Consider the following 16,407-nt stretch of genomic DNA (forward strand, 5'->3'; position numbering starts at 1 on the left):
ACCGCAATATCGATTCAAGATAAAGGAATATTACGGTCAGGAACACGCCCATTTGGGCTGCAAAATGCGTTTTAATCGAAACGAAATTTTATAAACCGTGTCTTTCAATCTAATGCATTTTAAAGCAAAATGTATTTTTGAAACATCAAACGTTTATTTTTACTACCCGAATGCATTTTCCGGAACCGAATAAACATCTCTACCAATTTGTGTCAGATGATGCCCGCTACACTTGACCATGTCAACTCCGGATAGCTTTCCCGCCTTAATCCAATGGTTATTTGGGTAATTTTGTTTAAAACCCAAACCGTAATGGCGACACCCGTTTATGTTCTATTGTTGTTATTCAAAAATGGAAATACAAACGCCAAGTCAAGAAAAGGTAACACAAACGCCAAGTCACAATATTCTAATTACGGTGTGCGAGACAGACCTGGAACTACTGAAAATTATCTGTGTAACAGAAAGCACTATGTATCATTTCCCTCTATAAATTCTACCAGTCGAGTCATTATACCTGTGGGGTACCACAGGATTCCATGTTGGGTCTTGTACTCTTCTTTCTTTATATAAATGATAAATGTAATACCTCAGACAGTACAATGTTTCTCAGAATAATCCCGCTCTTGCCAAGTAGATAATTCCCTTTGATGGTTTTATAAAACACGCAAAAAACAACCCTGACCCAATTACATGGTTTCTGGTGTAACGAATCTGGAAATTCCCAGCTACTTTACTATCGGAAAAACAAAACACTGCTCTCCAAAATAAATGGATCAAGTGCAGTTGGCAAAACGGTCACGCACGCATGGAGCAAATGCAAGATAAAATGATTGATGGCCATGATTGACAGGCGCACCTAATTTGAGCATTCCTGTAATTTCCCGTACTTTTCGGCCTCTGGAATTGTGCTCTCTATATGTCTATAAAAGAGCGGACCGGTAGGTTGACTAGACGTTTCCATCTAGACATCATGTGTGGTGGTTTTGCAAACAACTCAGTCCGTTATTAGAAGGAGCGTGGACAAGCAGTCAAGGACAAGAGCCTTCTTTGAGAGGAGTCGAACAACATCTCGATCGCCTGTGTTAATGTAAGCCCGATGATGTCAAATTCATACAAACTTATTAGTATTTCCATTACGAAACAACAAACAAACGGTGACTGCTCTATGTTCCGACACCCCTATGTTCCGACAACCTAGATTGTGTTACTCCCGGTTAGGGTTAGGGTTAGGATTAGGGTTAGGGTTAGGGTTAGGGTTAGGGTTAGGAATAGGAACATGTGCAGTCGGAACATAGGGGTATCGGAACATAGAGGTGTAACCCAAACAAACGACGACACCTATTTGCGTATTAACAGGTGTCGGGAGGTTAATTGGAAAAAAAATGCTAGTATAGCGTTCTTCAGAATGTGTTTTGAAATAGGAATCTGTATTTGAGATTGTTTTGAGCCAAACAGAAGATTATGTTTTGACGCATTCCTACCGCTATAAATGTATTGTCTGGTGGGGTTTCGAAACAACATTTCTCACAAAACGGATTCGAGATCATATGTTAATTGTAGTCAGTATTTGAGAAGTAAATTCATTGTATTTTTTTCTACTTTAGGCTTTTCAACAACAAATCTCCTTGCAGTGTTTTCAAGATTTCATCTTAAAAAGGTAAGTGACAGCAAAACCAAGTGGTTACGTATGAGTTCGTTGAATACATGTATAACATTTGTATATTTTATCGACAAAGTATCAGTCGTTCCCTTTTTAGCAAATGTTTTAAATTTTCCAAGAAGTTAATAAATTTGTTGGGAAATGGATCAAACTTTCGGTGTTTATCGCTTCAATATAAAGCCCCCCCCCCCCCCGCTCATAAACAAAGACCAGACCGGCGGATTTTATATTCGCTCAGACTGAAATACTGTTTTATATAATACCGAGGTTAAAGTTTTAGAAAGTGAAATAACTATTAAATGTCCGATGATTATGTTACAGCACTGACACATTTTCCTTTCATCCACGTGATTTCAACTTTTGGTGTCATCTTGTACCGTTAAAAAAAATATATATACATCAAAAATCATTGATTGCAGTATCAACTCCTGTATTCAACTGCAGACGGCCAACTGCCACCTGCAAATCCTTTATATCATGGTCATTACTGTTTCGACTTTTGAACGGCACCCACGAGAAACTTTGATTACGGAACCGGTAGAGAACTTTTCAACCCGACTTCACAATGACAAAAGGTTTCATTGATTCTTGCCTGATCGACTCACATTATTATAGTAGATGACCGCAAAATGAGCTGAGTTTGCTTTTTGAAAGGTTCTAAACCGTTGCCATCTGCAACATCAAACTTAAATCCCAAATTTTGAGTTCGAAGTGAGCATTGCCTTCACGACAAAAGCAACATGATATACATGTACTTAAATATTAGACGATTTCTACCCATGAAAATGTCTGGCCCTATACGGGTCAACACGGGAACCCAATTGCGCATTCACGTCAGTAATGCCATGGCAACATAATGTCACATGACATGTTTTAACCAATACAAAATGATCTCAGGCACACCAAGTTGACTGTATCTGCAACAGTGCGATGTGCAAACACTGGATCAACTTGAAAAACATGAATTATGCATAGAGCAATCATTACCATAACAACATAAAGTCACATTGCATGTTTTAGCCAATGGAAAATGATTTCAACTACACCCTGTTTGATATACCTGCAACAGTGCGACTTGCAAGCACTGAATCAACTTGAAAAGCCGGAACTGTGATATAACCGCAATCATTACCAAAAGAACATAAAGTCACATAACATGTTTTCAACCAATATAGTAAATTATTTCAACCTCACCCTGTTGGATGTATCTGCGATGTACAAACAGTGGATCAACTTGAAAAGCAGGAATTATGCATAGACGCAATCATTACCATACAAACTTAGAGACATACCTCTCAAAGAATATTTGTTTTCAATTGTGAACGATTCCAAATCAAGCCATACTATTCGGTGGATGTCTCATTGGCAACTTTGGCAAGCACTATTGTTGGCCAATAGCAATGATCTTTTTTCTTATGAGCTTTACGTTTTACTTAATTTATATTGTATTTTACTTCGCAATTAAAACACTAATATTCGTTTCGAATGTTGTTCTTATATGAGAACCTGTACTGTATCTTATTCATTTTTTTAAAGATGGTAATTAATGATATATTTAAAGTAGAAGAAAATAAGAAGTGTTCACCTCACATAAATATTTCAGTAAACGTCTAAAGTAGCGGCGATTTATTTGAATATGATCTTGCGTTGGCTGAAACTTTCAAAAGATTTCCCTCAAGTTTTGTCTCATCCGGTCCAGCAATAAAGTACAAGAAGGTGACTATTTACCGCCCCTTTTCACAAAGGATGATTTACTGTTTTCCTGCCCGGGAAATGGTTTGAAAGAGCGTGTGTCTGAGGGATGCCTGTGCGAAAGGGGCGTCCGAACTGGAACCTGGCGGGTGAAGAGCCTGTAGTCGAGTGTGGTGTGGCGCGGTAATTGCGTAGAAATTTGTGGAGTTTCTGTTTCCACGCTTTCTGCTCAACATGTGCGATGCGGTATATATTTTTCAATGTTCGCATGAATCGCTCTACCCAGCTCAGCGTTCGCTCGAGGCCACAAGGGTGTAATGCGGCGATGCTTGAACCCGAGATATGCTGCAAATTTACTGAAGTCAGACTGGACAATTTGCGGAACGCCAAATTGTGAGAATATGGCATCCAGTTTTGGAATGACAGTCTTGACGAAAGTCGAAGTTACAATTTCGACCACAAGATAGCGGCTGTAAACATCTCGTACAACAAGAAGGTATTCACCTGAAGGTAAGTCAGCAAAATCCCCACTGACTTCAAGCCATGGTCCGGCTGCAGCCGGCTGGCAAGGTAGACATTTGCAGTGGCTCGCGTATGTGCTGGACGATGTTGCTTGGCAGGGAATGCACTGGCTGATTTTGCGTTCAACCAGCTTTTCAATGCCAGGGAACCATACTATTCCCTGAGCAATTGTTTATTTTTTTTTTTCAAATGCCCTGATGTCCTTCATGGGCGAGTTCGATGACATGGCTTTGGGCTGAAGTGGAGATGACGATGCAGTTTCACCGTAGGATCAGGTAATTTGTCGGGATAACTGTCAGTTCGTCGCGTATTGTGTACATGCTTTGCAGCGTGCTTTTGTTGTCAGGATCCACTGCCTGCTTCATGAGTGTTTTCCAGTTGTTCCTTTTCAGGGCTTCGATTCAGAGTTGTAGTGCGTGATCAGTCTCAGTTGCATTTTTTATTTCACTCAGTATGAGAGTCTTTGGGAGTCTCTGGTCACGAAGCTGACGTTGTTCTGCCATTATATATTCTGCCAAATATATTACACGGCAGGAATTAACAATTTATGCAAATTAGGCAGCCTTCCCAAAAGAATTTCAGGTGTCACCCCTTCTTAATATCTTCTTTAGGGCTATAAGAATCTATCTGCCAAGTTTGGTGGTTTGGACAAGTCGGTCACGATACCGAGTGCCATAATTATGCCACCTGACTAAGTATAGAATCGGAGGATGGAGAGAGATTGTTTAGCCTGGAAGTGACATGTGGCTTCACAATTATTATATATTCAACGTGGGTGTTTGGATGCTACAATTATGTCATGTACTTAAGGTAGTTTGCGTCGTAAACATGCAGCGATGGCCATGCATACCATCTGCATTAATGAGACAATCGATCAGGTAATTTTGAAGTATCTGAAACCAGTATCATTGACACTCTAAACATCCTCTGAATCCGCCTTGGCTCAACTCCCCAAAACCCCCAGTGTCGACCGTCCCTTCGCCTGCCAAGTTAGCACTGCGCTGTACCGGATCTATATATTTCAAGTTTGGCAAGTTTGTACATAGGTGTCATCTACTATCAACCTAACTCAACATATGAATGTGAGATTCTGGATCACATATGCAACGCTGTAGATCACATTCGTGCGTCAGACATATGTCAGCAATAATTGCCCTCTTCGGTGATTTCAATGGCTTGAAATGTGACCCAATCGAGGCTAAATTGAGTATGACACAACTGATTTCATTCCCTAATCGTGGTAATGCTACCCTGGACAATATCATTGTTTTCACCAATTGTCCTGTCCTGTTCAAGGAACCTGAGAGACTCCCACCTCAGGAAGCTAGTGATCATTGCTGTGTCCTCCTCTTGGCGGTCTGCGAACTCCATCAACAGAAAAAGGGCGCAACAAGCTTTCGACCCTACAGAGATTCTTCTGTGCGTTCGTTTGGTCAGTGGATAGTCGACTACGACACTGGAACAGCACACTCATTGACTCATGTACTGATTCAGTGGGAAACTCCTTGACTACAGTTACAGATGCCTACAATTTTCATTTTCCACTGGTAACCTCTACACCGCAGAAAAATGACAAATGTTGGAGGACACATCGCTTGAAGCAGTTAGTTAAACAACGACAACACGTCTTCAGAAGTGGTAACATGAACAATTTGCGTTCACTTCGTAACAAGATACAGCGGGAAATTAGGACTGCCTATAGTGTGTGAGATCTATAAGCACACAGTCCAACATCTGAAGTGTCGCCAGCCTGGCGAATGGCACAGACAAATTCAAAGTGCCATGATCCCTTGTGCCGACGTCGACTCCAGAAACTACATCTACTGCCCTTGATCTCCAAGGTTTACCTTCATATTTACCAGCCAGGTCACCACCCTCTCTTATATACAGGGGCCAACCAAAGACGGCCACCCCTCTGATTTGCCAGTACGACTGATCAGTGAGTTTGCTCATGAATTGGCTGACCCTCTCACCTGCTGGTACAACCGCGCCTTCCTACTCGAAGGAAAGTTTCCCTCCGTTTGGAAGACAACAACTATTGTGCCCATTCCTAAGGAGAGGAATATATCAAGCCTCGACCAGCTTCGGCCAATCTCCCTCACACCGATTTTCGCAAGAGTGTTTGAAACCTTTCTCGCAAAATGGATCCTCGAAGACATTTCTTCAAAGCTGGATGTCAATCAGTATGGCAACGTCAAAGGCAGCTCTACTGTGCACTTTCTCGTGGACATGCTTAACTTTGTGCATGAGGGACTTGATAAACCTGGTCATTTTGCTAACCTTTGTGCCGTAGATTTAGGAAGGCTTTTGATCGGGTGAACCATAACATTGTCATTTGAAAGATCATTGAACTTGGAGTTAGACATTCTATCATTCCCACTGTCTGCAGTTTCCTCACTGAAAGTACCCAAAATACTTAGCTTTGCGGCCATTTGTCAACGACTCAGGGCATTTCCTGCGTAGTTCCTCAAGGCACCAAATTGGGTCCCATTATGTTTCTAATTTTGGTTAATAATGCATCAGCTGCAAACTGCAGACATTGGATATATGTTGATGATTTAACTATAGGTGAAGTAGTGAAGCATGGTCAACCATCTCACATGCAAAACTATCTTGATGACTTGTCAAGTTGGTGTTATGACAACAATGTACTTCCAATGCCATCTGAATGTCAGACCATGATATTAAGTTTTTTGAAGCGTGACACTCCTAGGTCCTTATTTAAACTTGATGCCGCAGCATTGAACCCTGTGACCTCTATGAAGTTACTTGGTGTTACTGTACAAATATACTAATATACCCACCTCTCACATGGTTGCTTTGTACACTGGTTACTTAAGGCCCATTTAAGAGCATGCTAGTCAGGTTTGGCAAAGTTCTATTAGTGTCCGCCAAAGTGATGCCATTGAAAACATACAGAGACGTGCAGTGCGTATCATTCTTGGCCATGGCTATGACTCTTACACCGCAGTACTCAGCGTGCTTGGGTTGCCTACCCTTAAATCTAGGAGGGAGGATCTGCTGCTTAAGTTTGGTAAAAAACTTCTTAACTCTAAAGATTTAGAGGCATGCTGCCATCACTTAGGGAAAGTGTGTGTAGCAGAGAGCTTAGATCATCAACCATCACTGGCATGCAGGTACCTAAGTGTGAGCCTGTTTATAGATACAAGTAGTCCACCATTCCATCATTACTTAGCATTTTAAATTGTATCAACTAGTGATTTTATTTGGGTATGTAGTACATGTACATGTACACAGTACATGCAATTGAAAATATTTCCAGAGAATTACCTTGTGGTGTTGGCCCTGCGTGCGAATATGAAGGGGAAGCTAAGATCACTGACGATTCTAAAGGTGTCGTACCGCATCCATCGCGTGGTACAACTGCTGCAGGAGATTGTCTGAGCGAATCAACTTCATTCAACATTTATTTTTCAGATCAACAGCAACGATGACATCGACTTGGATTCTTTCTGTGCTTGTGCTCAGCATTGTTTGCCGTAAGTGTGACAATCAAGAATTCATAAAAATATTAAATATTTTTTATTTTTTATTGTCCGGAGCATTGGTTTACTTTTGTATCAATTATTTTCTTCATCCTTGTTGGTCTTTTGTGTTGCAAATTGTGTAGAAAGAATCCATTTTCCAAAAAGTGACCGGATTAAATTTGGTCTTTCTGTTCTTACCGACGCTATACCATGGAGAATTCACTGGATGTTTAATGCGCTTAATCAATTCAATAAAACAACTTTTGATGAAGGGTGATAAGTCAATTTCCAGCTGTGAATAACATGCCTAGACTAATCAGGCACATCACTAGGCCTATGCCAGTATACATGTATAAAGCAGTTGTAGTTACTTCTTAGTTGAGTACTTTTTTTCCGAGTACCGAGTACTACCGAGTACTTAGATTGCCGAGTAAGAGTACGAATACTTGTACTTCCGAGTACATGTAGAGGTCTCCGAGAACAAGTACTTGTGCTTCCGAGTACGAGTGCGAGTACTTCCGAGTACGAGTGCGAGTACTTCCGAGTAAGAGTACTCGTATACAGACGAGATATTTTGTGATTTTCGTCACGAACAAGTTACAACTTGGTCACAAAATTGCCACACATTATTTAGAGGCCGACAATTTTTGACAGGCGAACGTGGACGGCACAACGTGCACCGTGGCAGATTCGTGGTAACGTACGTGTACTACCCATAATCTGCTTCCCTGACGTGATAATCCTAGGCCTGTGTTTATGTATGTGGGCCTGACGCCAGAACCAGACTAGGGGCCCATACTGCAAATGGTTCATTGTGCATTGTGCGTAATTGGCCAAGGCCCAGTCAGACCGATATACAGACCAACTCATGGCTAGCTGTTGGTTGTGTTTGTCCGGACATGCGTAGAGGAAAGTCAGGAAACTTTGATTTCTCCGCAAGTCAATAAACCATTTCTAACTGAAAGTATTGATAAAATACGGCCGTGGTAGTAAAGCTATAACATTTTTTTTTCCCGAGTACTGCTATTCGAGTACGAGTACGTTGATGATCGAGTAAAATTTTGACATGTCGAGTACGAGTACTTTGCTGCCCGAGTACGAGTACCGTCATTTCGAGTATGAGTACTTTGACATTCGAGTACGAGTACGAGAACGAAAACTCCAAAAAAGGACTCGAGTAGTATTCGAGTACGAGTACCGACTACGAGTACTACAGCACTAGTATAAAGAGTTCTGCGCCTGTCGTTATTAAATTCAGATGATAATTGACTTTGATCTTCATAAAGTTATTTATCGATTAACAGTACATTTTCTTCTTGAAAAATAAATCACAAGCATAGACGTAAGTTTCCAATTTGGAAGTGATTATTTTAGCCCGAGTATAAAATACATTGAGTTTATAAATTAATTCCGAGGAAATCCAAAGATTAAGGCAAGGACTTGAAAACCCAATTTACCTGTTGGCGTTCATGGGTGGCCCTAGTCACAGAGATAAAAGGCGAGTACCCAGGGCGGATCCAGGAATTTTCGCAGCGGGGGCGCTGTCCAAATTTTGTGCACAGGCGGACATTATTACCAGTATAATTAATTTTGGGTGTGAGAGCAGGGGGGGGGGGGCGCTTCGCATTATTTTTAAGGAATTTCTATGAAAAAAAAAATGACAGAGCTGGGGGTGGGTTTCTTTTTACCCCCCCCCCCCCGGATCAGCGCCTGGTCATATTGCCCAACAGTCTGATCCAGCCAAGTATACGAACTATCAACTGGGAACACCTGAACTGGGAACACCCACACACTGCTTCACCAATCATGACTGATTTTTTTACTTTTACATTTATTTACAGAATTATGTTCCTGTCACCCTATCAGCGAGGGACCTACCCTTGATGGATTCGTATTTCCTTCAGGTAATTTACCAATTATTAAACTGAAAGGAGACAATACCTTAGCCCTTTCAGGACCGGGGTGGGGGGGGGGCACAGTGTGCCCATTCGAAAGTCGTTGTAATTGCCGCGGAACGCCATGAAATTAAATATGCTCGACAGGCCAATATGGGTATCCAAACTAATCATCAGGCATTCATTACTGCCTGTCTCCCATTCACAGAGCCTGTAGGGTTTGCGAGACTTGAAATCAAGTCGGTATTGGCCGGGTTGTGTTCGTTCGCCCGCCACGCGCCGCGATATGGACAGCTACCGCGTATATACGTACCGACGCTTGGTATTGCAATTATATTTTTTTTTGGGGGGGGGGGAATTGTGCATCCTCGACCCCAATAATGAGTGTACGTCGGTTCCCATTACATTTCCAACCTAGACGGGATACACATGCGGTTTGAATCCCTATTTTGGATGATTATTTTTATCTGGCACACAATGGACAATATGCATTTGATTTTCACTTTGAATTTGCAAAAATGCATGTATGTGGTTTTGTAAAATAATCTCATAAAAATGATGATTAAACAAGTAACGTTTAACTGTGCAAGTAGATATTGGGGGCGCCGACAGACAAACCTCAACTGTCGAGTGACTTGTCCTTAAGTCTTAAGGTTTTTCCAAAACCTTACTCTCGCCCAATTTGAGGATTATCCATCACCAGCGATGCAAGTGCAGTCGAGTTACACTAAGTCCTGATTTAACCAGTTGAATTGCTGAATGATTGATTCCTTATTATTTCATTAGCACCATGCATCCCCGAGGCCTTGGGGATGGAAGACGGAAGTATCCCTGATAGCAGCCTCACGGCTTCGTCCGTCTATAGTAGCTATCGCCCAAGCACCGCTCGACTTAATGTAGGTAGGTATCGCATCCTTTCTATAAACATCAATTCTCCATAAATACAGGGTGAGTCACAAAGAAAGTGACCTGGATTAATCAGTTTTCCCCTTTTAAAGCAAGTAAATTTTATACATCAATGGAGCGTATATAAAACGAATGTCTTTCACTCATGAAAAAAGGAATTACTGAAATTGATCCATACTGTCAGAACCTATGCATACACGTTTTACTAAAAAGAACCCACTTGTTACAGCTGTCCATGAATGCTAAATGCATTCAAGCTATCAGCGGATTGAGAACCCGAGATTACACATTCACAGGTATTCAAATACTAAATATATTTTTAAGACAATACTAAATATATATGTTAAGACTCGAGTCAAGACTCTCAAGACTGAACCATTAGTTTATGTCAGACTTTGTGTTATGCATATGAGGAACAAGTCAAGTCTTTTCCTCCAAATGATGATGGTGATATTTGTCTGTTTTCTTGGGCAAGTCGAGCCTTATTAGATTTCCTCGAGTCAAGTCGAGTCATTCTGATGAGGAACTCGATTCGATTCGAGTCATTTGCTCGCAGTGACTCAAGTCGAGTCGAGTCATTTACCCATAGAGACTCGAGTCGAGTCGAGTCACCAAAAATATGACGCGAGTCGGACTCAAGTCGAGTCATTGACTCGAGTCGTTACAACTCTGTCAAACGGTATTCAATCAATGCGTATCGGTACATGAACAGTGGTGCATAGCTGAATTTTGGGGTATTTAAATGAAAATAGAGATAACTTGTGACATATAACATGCACTATAGGGCTATTACTATATACTTTTTATTAAATGGAACGATATTATCATATTTATGTTGTATGCAGTTATATATATGCTCGCAGGTTTAGCGCAGTTTCGTATACTATTATAACGCTGTAGGCACAGAATGGAGACCAAAGACTTTGGTCAGTAGCATAAACATGGAATTAATGGGCGAACGTTTTCTTTTAGTGCATTTGCCAACACAGATATTCTCTTTATAATTTCATTATTACGCTGAACTCAAGCATGAGGGCCAATTTACACTAGAAGCGCAGCGTTGCGTGGTAATAAACAATTGGATGGAAAAAACCTTGGAACTATGCAAATTCATGCTGATGATTAATGAAAGATAACGGTATGATCAAGCTCCATAAATAAACCACCCAAGCGGTGATTGGTCAGAATGCAGGTTTATTTTGGAAAATCTGCACCAGTTTCCACCAGCGCAGCGGTTTGTTGCTCGCGCTACCTGGCGGTAGATACCGCGTAGTGAAATTGGCGATTGATTGTTTTATATCTAGATAAAAAAAATTATGTCTGTCTGAATAACATTCAAATTTTCTGCAAAACCTTGCCAGTGACCGTATTTGTTCAACGAAATTCGACGTATCGTAGCTGAAATTTACTCCGACCATGGTTTCTCCTCGTCGCTTCCACAATGTAAACGTCAAAAGAAGATTTTAGCCTCCAGATTGTAGGTGTTATTTTGTAATTTGCGCATTATTTTCACATAGGCACACTTTCCATTACGATAACAATGAAACCATTCTATCATGTCAAACAGGAAGCTATGGATGGAAACCAAGCACTCCAGCAGATCAGTGGATCCAGGTCGACCTGGGTAAACCCACGGTGGTTACCGGGCTCACCATGCAAGGACGCAACACAGGAACCACTTATTATGTCAGGGCATTTTCAGTCCAGCACAGCCTCACAGCCGAGTCGGATGACTGGCAGAGTTTAGCCAATGCCGACGGTGGAGCAATCAGAGTGAGTTACGGAGGGCGCTTTCCAAACATTCAGTCATCTTTATTAATTGCTTTCCACAGCATCGTTGGCCTAAAAATGCTAGTTCCAACTTGGAACCAAGGTATTTCAGTTTGAAACTCTGTTGTAATTTTGGCAAATACAACATGTGGAGATTTGCATTGTATTGAAAAAGCAATATTATTTGTTTGGTTTATTTTCTCCCATTTCTTTAAATCTTTAAAATTCTATAGTTCAATCCCTTTCAATAAAGTGCTACCTTCCTTTTCCAAGGTAAACGATAGGTTCTGAGATTGTTGCCTTTGTTCCTTTTTTTTTTAATAATTACATGATTTGTGTCAAAATCTTTTACATTTTTTTGGGGGGACGGAACTGGTGGGGGGAGGAGGGGTTGACCCCCAACCTCCTCCCTCTGGATCCGCGCCTGTCCTTATTTCCATCCTTTAATCTCCTCCATCACCATGCATGACAGGAATGATGAGTGAAAAGACCAAAGCGCTAATACGAACAAAAAAGCAGAATATCCACCTGAGACGAATGTTCCGAAGTTAGGACTTATTGTATTAAACCTTTGGCTAATTAATCTGCGAAAAGGTTGAAATTTGAAGCCGAAATTAACACAATCCAGTCGAACGATGTTGTGGATCGAAATAATGATTATGTTCCGATTTTTTTTTTATAATAAAACTTTGTTAAATGTAAATGGGACACCTGTATTAAATTGTCATAACTTATTACTTTCTATGGTAATTGGAGCTATATATAGCAAACCAAAGGCAAACTATTTTCCATGACTCACCCATGCAGCCATGTAAGGGAAAATCATCCTATGCAACAAATATATTTTTCCTAGAACTGTACCGGCATGTACCGGAATGTTCCAAATGAAAATTGCACACTTTCACTCTAATCCTGCTTTTGCCTTTTTTTATATTTTTAGTTCACCTTGAGCAGTGGTCGGCCGACGAATGTCACCTTTCCTGTGGTACCCTTTACAAGGTTTGTTCGCATACTACCACTGGCCTGGGAAGATTCCTATTACTACGTGAGGTTTGAGGTATTCGGATGCCAAGGTACTTAATAAAGCTATTGATTCGTTAGAAAAATCACATTGAGCGAAGTCATTCATGTTGTTCAAAAATGATTTAAAGATCTTTAAGACATGACATTTGACAGCCAGACCTCTACATTGGATTTTTTTTTTTTTTTCAAATTAAAGCGTTATTAAATTATTCTATCTGCAGGATATTTCGTTTCACATTCAAACTAATTCAGTAATTTTTTTTTAATCGACAACAAAATGTCCTGAAGATCGATGAAAGTGTTTGATTTTTCCGTTACATTGTATACATTGTTTATTTTTAGATCAACTAAAACAAAACGAGTGAAGCTGATATCACAATTGATTGATAGTTTAACCTTTTTAACTTTTTAAACTTGCAGTCATTCTTATAGTTTAATTCAAAATGGCAAATTATTTTACAGTCCCTGATGGTCATGTGAGGTTGGTGAATGGCACTGACGATTGGAGTGGCCGAGTGGAAATCTACCGTCACGAAACAGGAACCTGGGGAGTGGTGTGTGGTAATGACTGGGGATAAACGACGCCAACACGGTGTGCCGTCAGCTGGACCTCGGTTTTGCAAGCAAGGTCATGACAGCCTCAGAATTTGGGGGAGGCGACCTGCCGATCATGATGAATCGAGTCGCCTGTGAGGGGACGGAGAGCCGACTGGTCGACTGCCCGTTTATCTGCAACAACTACCAGCAGTGTGAAAGCTCAAACGTTGCCGGAGTAGTTTGCAACCTAAAAAGTAGGTGTCAGTTTTAGTCCGCCTGATTATAACTGAATACATTGCTCCTTTTTCTTATCAAAATTGAATGTTTGGTTCATTAGGCGTGTTTTTTTTTTATTCCTTGGTGCATTTAATGTCACAGTACTTTATGATTATGTTCAATCCCCCAATTTAACTGGATTTCGATATTTTCCTTCCCCGTACTGTACTCATGTTTCCTTGTTGGAATGTTCCCGTTTTGAGTTTGTTTTCTTGCGAGCTATGTATTATTTTGTCACCTCAAACGTTTTACTCCCTTTTCTCCAGCTATTTGTTTGGAAATGTAGGCTAAGGTCAATCATATAAATCAAAAAATGGTTTGGTTCCGATATTTCATTCAGATAATTTGAAGTACCGAACACATTTTTTTCATAAAACTGCCATTTTGGCCTTGTTTAAATTTCAATTGATAACATTGAATGCATCAATGGTTAATAAGCGGGAAAAGCACTTAATTCCAAGATGGCTGCCATTCGATGGGTCAATTTTTGTACGGATAATGAGTGGTTTTCTTAAACATTATGAAACAAAAGGTCGTCATGTGGTATGTTGACTGAGCTTTATTCATTCCCTGAATCGTACTTGAAACAGATACTGTTAGGTTGGAGGGAGGACCCAATTACTTCAGTGGCCGGGTGGAGATCTTCCAAGACTTCACGTGGGGAACGATCTGCGACCGTGACTGGGACATCACGGATGCCGGGGTGGTCTGCCGACAACTCGGCTACATCGGTGCCGAGGAGGCCAATTCCGGTGCGCACTACGGGGAAGGAAGTGGCCCGGTGCACATGAAGGGCGTGGCCTGTACCGGCTCGGAGGGGGGACTCGTTGACTGCCCATCTCACTGCTGGACAGCAACCACCTGCAGCCACAGCCAAGATGCCGGGGTCATCTGCATTGTCGGTAGGAACACAGACAGGTTTTGATTCATCACAAGAAACAACGTTAAAAATAGAAATAGCACAAACAACGAAACAAACTATAAGCAGCAAACTAAAGGGTATATAATACACAAATATCATTGGGTCTCACTGAATTCAAAACACTGGGTTGATTATTTCTGACATCTGCGTTTTAAAATCCGAATCAAACACTTTTGATAATAAATCAAGTGTCACACAATGAGTCCATACAAACTAATCGAAGTGATTATCAGGTGATGCGCGCGCATGTTGGGAACCCTATTGGTCAAAGGAGCATTATAATATCGCATGCTAATCCTGCGCGTGAGATCGTCATATAACCACATTAACGGCTTCTAATTATTGAGGTCGGCGGATTTTTTTCTGTTGTAAATATGATATTAAGAACTGTATTTGAATGGGATTTTCTCTTCTTTCATTGTTTCAGAATCTAGTGGTTTTGAAGAAACCAACAGTGAGTGACGAGACTATTGACAACCAGCTTCATGCAGTTCCTGTGATAGCCCTGCTTAAAGGCTACATTTACCTGTATTATGGCATACGCTTGGTATGAATGTTACTCCGTTGTGTATTAAAATGTATCAATTAATTCGTAGTGTAATTAATTTCTTCTTGTGCCATTTCAATTAATGTTGATGTCTAGTAACTTTAAATGAGCTACTCAAACGACTCCCATTCACCAAATTTCAGGCTGACCTAATAGGGTTTAAAGAAGGGAAAACAGAGAAAAACGAAATTCACTCAATACAATGACATTTACTTTTTATTTCCTTTATTGAGGACGGATTTGGGTTCTTTTTGTTAAGCCCCTGGCACACTTTTGCGTATCCTAATTCCTTATGAGTTCCTTATCAAAAATTTTCAATACGCAGCCGTACGCTTAAAACGTCAAAAACTTTGATTTCTTTGACTTATGTGCGACCGCACATCTAGCGTACAAGTAACGAATTCAGCGCATCCATTGCGTATGAGATGCGTATGAGTTGCGTTTGCAGTGCACAAGTACGCTATCTGTGCGTTTCTCATAAGTTACGAATAAGTACAATGCGCTGCCCGCTCGCAAGACGAGCGGTACTCATTCGTGCAATACGTAGGCATTCGCTATGAGTTCGTTCAGCGTGAGTTGTATCTGCGCTGCAAGTACGCTATGTATGCGTCCAATATAGGCGGCTCATATGCTGACGGGGTGCGTGCCGGGAGGTCAGCGGTATTACCGCGTATGAACCGCTTATCCCCCACGAACACATAGCGTACTCGTACCGCGCTCGACCGATACGGGACCGATGCGCTGCGTATTTATAACTTATGACCTGCGTAACAGCGTACGCAGCATAGTTTTGTGCATGCCCAAAACTATCCAGCGTACTGGGCCGTACCATGCGTATGCCTGCGTACATAAAACTTACACAAAACGATAGAGATGCATATGAGGTGCGTATTGTGCGTACGACTGCGTATGAAAAAAATGTCAATGCGCAACTCATAAGGAATTAGGATACGCAGAAGTGTGACAGGGCCTTACATAAGAACAAGTGCATTTACAATCAATAGTGCTAATGGCCGAAGCACATGTACTTTTCACTTCAATTAATAAAATTGTAGTAGGTCACGCCTTTGGATAGAAAGAGACATAGTATGCTTTTATGATTAATTTACATCATATTTTCTCTTGCTCAATTTTGTTTTTTCGATTTGAACAAAACGCATGATAAA

At 40.9% G+C, this 16,407-nt stretch overlaps 1 pseudogene; it reads left to right on the forward strand.

Moving 5' to 3' along the window:
• Nucleotides 1-802: 802 nt before the first annotated feature.
• LOC119726524 lies at nucleotides 803-15,571 on the forward strand (annotated as a pseudogene).
• The last annotated feature ends 836 nt before the right edge of the window (nucleotides 15,572-16,407 follow it).

This window comes from Patiria miniata, unplaced genomic scaffold (genome assembly GCF_015706575.1).
Source record: "Patiria miniata isolate m_02_andy unplaced genomic scaffold, ASM1570657v1 HiC_scaffold_2, whole genome shotgun sequence".
Lineage (NCBI taxonomy): Eukaryota > Metazoa > Echinodermata > Asteroidea > Valvatida > Asterinidae > Patiria > Patiria miniata.